Genomic DNA, 6,973 nt, shown 5'->3' on the forward strand with positions numbered 1-6,973 from the left:
GGTATGGGTTTAGGTTCTGCTGTGTGTACTGGTGGTTGACTGCCCCCCAGCCCAGAGTGTGCATGGAAAATTGTCTGGCAGCCTCCCTGACAGCAAGCAGTGATAGTGCCCATGAAGGGGACCTTGTTGGGCCCGCCCCTTTCACGGTTATCGCTTCTCGGCCTTTTGGCTAAGATCAAGTGTAGTATCTGTTCTTATCAGTTTAATATCTGATACGTCCCCTATCTGGGGACCATATATTAAATGGATTTTTGAGAACGGGGGCCGATTTCGAAGCTTGCTTCCGTCGCCCTATGCATTGACCCGATATGGCAGTATCTTCGGGTACAGTGCACCACCCCCTTACAGGGTTAAAAAGAAAGATTCCTACTTTCATTGCTACCTGCTTGCTGGCTAGCCAGCTAGCCAGCCCTGTGGGCCTTGCTGCTGCTGCTGCTGCAGCCAAAAAACAAAAGGTGGTGCTGCTGCTGCTTCTGCTTCTGCTTGTGTCTGGCCGCTGTTGGAGCGTCCAGGCACAGGACTTCTGCTGCTGCTGACTAAATGGCCTCCTTAATTGGATCATTTGAGTAGCCAGCACACCTGTGCAGGTAGGGCATGACATGATAGGCAGCTGCCTTGATAGCGGGTGGGTGCTGAATGTTCCTAATTGACAAAATAAGATTAATGCTTATGAAGAAATATAAAATCTCATCCCTTCCCCAATATCGCGCCACACCCCTACCCCTTAATTCCCTGGTTGAACTTGATGGACATATGTCTTTTTTCGACCGTACTAACTATGTAACTATGTAACATAACATGGGGGGGGGGGGTCTCCTGGCTGTTCACACAGGTGTGTCATTGCTGTACATTGACCATGCATTGCTTCTGTGGTATTGCAAAGGCAAAGACAAATGCTTCCAGCCATCCATTGCACTAATGGATTGGTCATCAGCTGGCTGTCTATGTCCCGCATCAATATAGACCAAAGTACAGAGGGTTAGGCTATGCTATTGTGCACCTACCTGATGCATCAGAAGGTGCGAGGCCCTTGCTAAATTCTGTGCACAGACTTTGAGATCTATGCTTTAGACTGTATCTAAACCTGCTCCAACATGGACTGACATTCTGGCCTACTTTCAGCCGATGCGACTTGTCTGTCGCTGAACAGTCGCTTTTTATGTATTCAGCACCTATGTATAATGTTGTAAAAATGCTCTAGAAGCTAAAGTCGCAGAAATGTCACACATATTTGGCCTGCAACTTTCTGTGCGACAAATTCAGACAGGAAAAATCAGTATAAATCCTTAGAAAATTATCCCCCAGTGTCTCCATCTGCTGGCGGTATTGAATAAGCATTGCTGCACTGATGGGGTATGCATTAGACGAAAAAAAAGAAGAAAAAGAAGAATAATACGCCCAGAAAAGAGGCGAAAAGGAGAAAAACGTAAAAAAACGTGAAAAAAAAGTAAGAGGAAGAGAAGGGAAAAAAAGGTGGAAATGGGTTTAAAAGTGATTTCGGCGGAGAAATATATATATATATATATATATATATATATATATATATATATACGCGCACACACACACATATATATAAACGTATTCTCCGTTGAGATATTGCAGCCGCTGCTGTGTCCAGGCCCAGGAGCCTTAGCACTGTGCTGTGATGTCACTCAATACCACTGACATCACTAGGTGTAAACAACATCTCTCCTTTGCTGTGTATGTGACTATGGAGCTGTTTGGTGATGTCGTCTATTATGGCCTTCATAGAAGCAACAGGAGATTGTTGCATCCATCTAGAACCCTCAGAACTACAGTGCTATGATGTCACTCACTTCCACAGGCCTTGCAGAGTGTAAACAACAACAACCCAGCTTTGTTGTGTATGTAACCATAGGGATTTGTGATGTCACCTAGAACCTTCACAGCAGCGACAGCTTTATGAGGAGCATCAGCACTGCTCTGCCTGAGCAGAACCATCACCGCCATAGGTTGTCAAATAACCCGGGTTTAACCCACACAGGTAAGTCCAATGGGGTGCAGGCATGTCCTCTATGCTTACAGCTTCCCGTGGGTGTTGGTTTGATACCGTTTGGGGACAGCCAAGGAGGCATCTGCAGGCAACAAAGGTAGGTGTGTGCTTGTGTGTGTGTTTCCTATGCAGATCCTAAGCCCAGTGTCACATGCAAGTAGGAGGAGTAAGAAGGGTTCCTGGCAAATCCGGGTTATGGATTGCATTTAAAAAGGCCCCGTGGGAGTGCAATGGGCCCCTGTCTTGCTGCTTAGCAATAATGGTATGGGTTTAGGTTCTGCTGTGTGTACTGGTGGTTGACTGCCCCCCAGCCCAGAGTGTGCATGGAAAATTGTCTGGCAGCCTCCCTGACAGCAAGCAGTGATAGTGCCCATGAAGGGGACCTTGTTGGGCCCGCCCCTTTCACGGTTATCGCTTCTCGGCCTTTTGGCTAAGATCAAGTGTAGTATCTGTTCTTATCAGTTTAATATCTGATACGTCCCCTATCTGGGGACCATATATTAAATGGATTTTTGAGAACGGGGGCCGATTTCGAAGCTTGCTTCCGTCGCCCTATGCATTGACCCGATATGGCAGTATCTTCGGGTACAGTGCACCACCCCCTTACAGGGTTAAAAAGAAAGATTCCTACTTTCATTGCTACCTGCTTGCTGGCTAGCCAGCTAGCCAGCCCTGTGGGCCTTGCTGCTGCTGCTGCTGCAGCCAAAAAACAAAAGGTGGTGCTGCTGCTTCTGCTTCTGCTTGTGTCTGGCCGCTGTTGGAGCGTCCAGGCACAGGACTTCTGCTGCTGCTGACTAAATGGCCTCCTTAATTGGATCATTTGAGTAGCCAGCACACCTGTGCAGGTAGGGCATGACATGATAGGCAGCTGCCTTGATAGCGGGTGGGTGCTGAATGTTCCTAATTGACAAAATAAGATTAATGCTTATGAAGAAATATAAAATCTCATCCCTTCCCCAATATCGCGCCACACCCCTACCCCTTAATTCCCTGGTTGAACTTGATGGACATATGTCTTTTTTCGACCGTACTAACTATGTAACTATGTAACATAACATGGGGGGGGGGGGTCTCCTGGCTGTTCACACAGGTGTGTCATTGCTGTACATTGACCATGCATTGCTTCTGTGGTATTGCAAAGGCAAAGACAAATGCTTCCAGCCATCCATTGCACTAATGGATTGGTCATCAGCTGGCTGTCTATGTCCCGCATCAATATAGACCAAAGTACAGAGGGTTAGGCTATGCTATTGTGCACCTACCTGATGCATCAGAAGGTGCGAGGCCCTTGCTAAATTCTGTGCACAGACTTTGAGATCTATGCTTTAGACTGTATCTAAACCTGCTCCAACATGGACTGACATTCTGGCCTACTTTCAGCCGATGCGACTTGTCTGTCGCTGAACAGTCGCTTTTTATGTATTCAGCACCTATGTATAATGTTGTAAAAATGCTCTAGAAGCTAAAGTCGCAGAAATGTCACACATATTTGGCCTGCAACTTTCTGTGCGACAAATTCAGACAGGAAAAATCAGTATAAATCCTTAGAAAATTATCCCCCAGTGTCTCCATCTGCTGGCGGTATTGAATAAGCATTGCTGCACTGATGGGGTATGCATTAGACGAAAAAAAAGAAGAAAAAGAAGAATAATACGCCCAGAAAAGAGGCGAAAAGGAGAAAAACGTAAAAAAACGTGAAAAAAAAGTAAGAGGAAGAGAAGGGAAAAAAAGGTGGAAATGGGTTTAAAAGTGATTTCGGCGGAGATATATATATATATATATATATATATATATATATATATATATACGCGCACACACACACATATATATAAACGTATTCTCCGTTGAGATATTGCAGCCGCTGCTGTGTCCAGGCCCAGGAGCCTTAGCACTGTGCTGTGATGTCACTCAATACCACTGACATCACTAGGTGTAAACAACATCTCTCCTTTGCTGTGTATGTGACTATGGAGCTGTTTGGTGATGTCGTCTATTATGGCCTTCATAGAAGCAACAGGAGATTGTTGCATCCATCTAGAACCCTCAGAACTACAGTGCTATGATGTCACTCACTTCCACAGGCCTTGCAGAGTGTAAACAACAACAACCCAGCTTTGTTGTGTATGTAACCATAGGGATTTGTGATGTCACCTAGAACCTTCACAGCAGCGACAGCTTTATGAGGAGCATCAGCACTGCTCTGCCTGAGCAGAACCATCACCGCCATAGGTTGTCAAATAACCCGGGTTTAACCCACACAGGTAAGTCCAATGGGGTGCAGGCATGTCCTCTATGCTTACAGCTTCCCGTGGGTGTTGGTTTGATACCGTTTGGGGACAGCCAAGGAGGCATCTGCAGGCAACAAAGGTAGGTGTGTGCTTGTGTGTGTGTTTCCTATGCAGATCCTAAGCCCAGTGTCACATGCAAGTAGGAGGAGTAAGAAGGGTTCCTGGCAAATCCGGGTTATGGATTGCATTTAAAAAGGCCCCGTGGGAGTGCAATGGGCCCCTGTCTTGCTGCTTAGCAATAATGGTATGGGTTTAGGTTCTGCTGTGTGTACTGGTGGTTGACTGCCCCCCAGCCCAGAGTGTGCATGGAAAATTGTCTGGCAGCCTCCCTGACAGCAAGCAGTGATAGTGCCCATGAAGGGGACCTTGTTGGGCCCGCCCCTTTCACGGTTATCGCTTCTCGGCCTTTTGGCTAAGATCAAGTGTAGTATCTGTTCTTATCAGTTTAATATCTGATACGTCCCCTATCTGGGGACCATATATTAAATGGATTTTTGAGAACGGGGGCCGATTTCGAAGCTTGCTTCCGTCGCCCTATGCATTGACCCGATATGGCAGTATCTTCGGGTACAGTGCACCACCCCCTTACAGGGTTAAAAAGAAAGATTCCTACTTTCATTGCTACCTGCTTGCTGGCTAGCCAGCTAGCCAGCCCTGTGGGCCTTGCTGCTGCTGCTGCTGCAGCCAAAAAACAAAAGGTGGTGCTGCTGCTGCTTCTGCTTCTGCTTGTGTCTGGCCGCTGTTGGAGCGTCCAGGCACAGGACTTCTGCTGCTGCTGACTAAATGGCCTCCTTAATTGGATCATTTGAGTAGCCAGCACACCTGTGCAGGTAGGGCATGACATGATAGGCAGCTGCCTTGATAGCGGGTGGGTGCTGAATGTTCCTAATTGACAAAATAAGATTAATGCTTATGAAGAAATATAAAATCTCATCCCTTCCCCAATATCGCGCCACACCCCTACCCCTTAATTCCCTGGTTGAACTTGATGGACATATGTCTTTTTTCGACCGTACTAACTATGTAACTATGTAACATAACATGGGGGGGGGGGGGTCTCCTGGCTGTTCACACAGGTGTGTCATTGCTGTACATTGACCATGCATTGCTTCTGTGGTATTGCAAAGGCAAAGACAAATGCTTCCAGCCATCCATTGCACTAATGGATTGGTCATCAGCTGGCTGTCTATGTCCCGCATCAATATAGACCAAAGTACAGAGGGTTAGGCTATGCTATTGTGCACCTACCTGATGCATCAGAAGGTGCGAGGCCCTTGCTAAATTCTGTGCACAGACTTTGAGATCTATGCTTTAGACTGTATCTAAACCTGCTCCAACATGGACTGACATTCTGGCCTACTTTCAGCCGATGCGACTTGTCTGTCGCTGAACAGTCGCTTTTTATGTATTCAGCACCTATGTATAATGTTGTAAAAATGCTCTAGAAGCTAAAGTCGCAGAAATGTCACACATATTTGGCCTGCAACTTTCTGTGCGACAAATTCAGACAGGAAAAATCAGTATAAATCCTTAGAAAATTATCCCCCAGTGTCTCCATCTGCTGGCGGTATTGAATAAGCATTGCTGCACTGATGGGGTATGCATTAGACGAAAAAAAAGAAGAAAAAGAAGAATAATACGCCCAGAAAAGAGGCGAAAAGGAGAAAAACGTAAAAAAACGTGAAAAAAAAGTAAGAGGAAGAGAAGGGAAAAAAAGGTGGAAATGGGTTTAAAAGTGATTTCGGCGGAGAATATATATATATATATATATATATATATATATATATATATATATATACGCGCACACACACACATATATATAAACGTATTCTCCGTTGAGATATTGCAGCCGCTGCTGTGTCCAGGCCCAGGAGCCTTAGCACTGTGCTGTGATGTCACTCAATACCACTGACATCACTAGGTGTAAACAACATCTCTCCTTTGCTGTGTATGTGACTATGGAGCTGTTTGGTGATGTCGTATTTTATGGCCTTCATAGAAGCAACAGGAGATTGTTGCATCCATCTAGAACCCTCAGAACTACAGTGCTATGATGTCACTCACTTCCACAGGCCTTGCAGAGTGTAAACAACAACAACCCAGCTTTGTTGTGTATGTAACCATAGGGATTTGTGATGTCACCTAGAACCTTCACAGCAGCGACAGCTTTATGAGGAGCATCAGCACTGCTCTGCCTGAGCAGAACCATCACCGCCATAGGTTGTCAAATAACCCGGGTTTAACCCACACAGGTAAGTCCAATGGGGTGCAGGCATGTCCTCTATGCTTACAGCTTCCCGTGGGTGTTGGTTTGATACCGTTTGGGGACAGCCAAGGAGGCATCTGCAGGCAACAAAGGTAGGTGTGTGCTTGTGTGTGTGTTTCCTATGCAGATCCTAAGCCCAGTGTCACATGCAAGTAGGAGGAGTAAGAAGGGTTCCTGGCAAATCCGGGTTATGGATTGCATTTAAAAAGGCCCCGTGGGAGTGCAATGGGCCCCTGTCTTGCTGCTTAGCAATAATGGTATGGGTTTAGGTTCTGCTGTGTGTACTGGTGGTTGACTGCCCCCCAGCCCAGAGTGTGCATGGAAAATTGTCTGGCAGCCTCCCTGACAGCAAGCAGTGATAGTGCCCATGAAGGGGACCTTGTTGGGCCCGCCCCTTTCACGGTT

At 46.3% G+C, this 6,973-nt stretch overlaps 3 non-coding genes across 3 annotated transcripts; all 3 read left to right on the top strand.

Moving 5' to 3' along the window:
• The first annotated feature begins 149 nt into the window (after positions 1-149).
• On the top strand, positions 150-340 carry LOC130329471 (U2 spliceosomal RNA). Its single transcript, XR_008873033.1, has one exon. It is a non-coding gene; the product is annotated as a U2 spliceosomal RNA (small nuclear RNA).
• A 2,084-nt stretch (positions 341-2,424) lies between these two features.
• LOC130329483 (U2 spliceosomal RNA) lies at positions 2,425-2,615 on the top strand. The gene has a single exon (XR_008873044.1). It is a non-coding gene; the product is annotated as a U2 spliceosomal RNA (small nuclear RNA).
• A 2,079-nt stretch (positions 2,616-4,694) lies between these two features.
• LOC130329495 (U2 spliceosomal RNA) lies at positions 4,695-4,885 on the top strand. The gene has a single exon (XR_008873055.1). It is a non-coding gene; the product is annotated as a U2 spliceosomal RNA (small nuclear RNA).
• The last annotated feature ends 2,088 nt before the right edge of the window (positions 4,886-6,973 follow it).

The sequence above is a fragment of the Hyla sarda genome, unplaced genomic scaffold (genome assembly GCF_029499605.1).
Source record: "Hyla sarda isolate aHylSar1 unplaced genomic scaffold, aHylSar1.hap1 scaffold_318, whole genome shotgun sequence".
In the NCBI taxonomy this organism is placed as follows: domain Eukaryota; kingdom Metazoa; phylum Chordata; class Amphibia; order Anura; family Hylidae; genus Hyla; species Hyla sarda.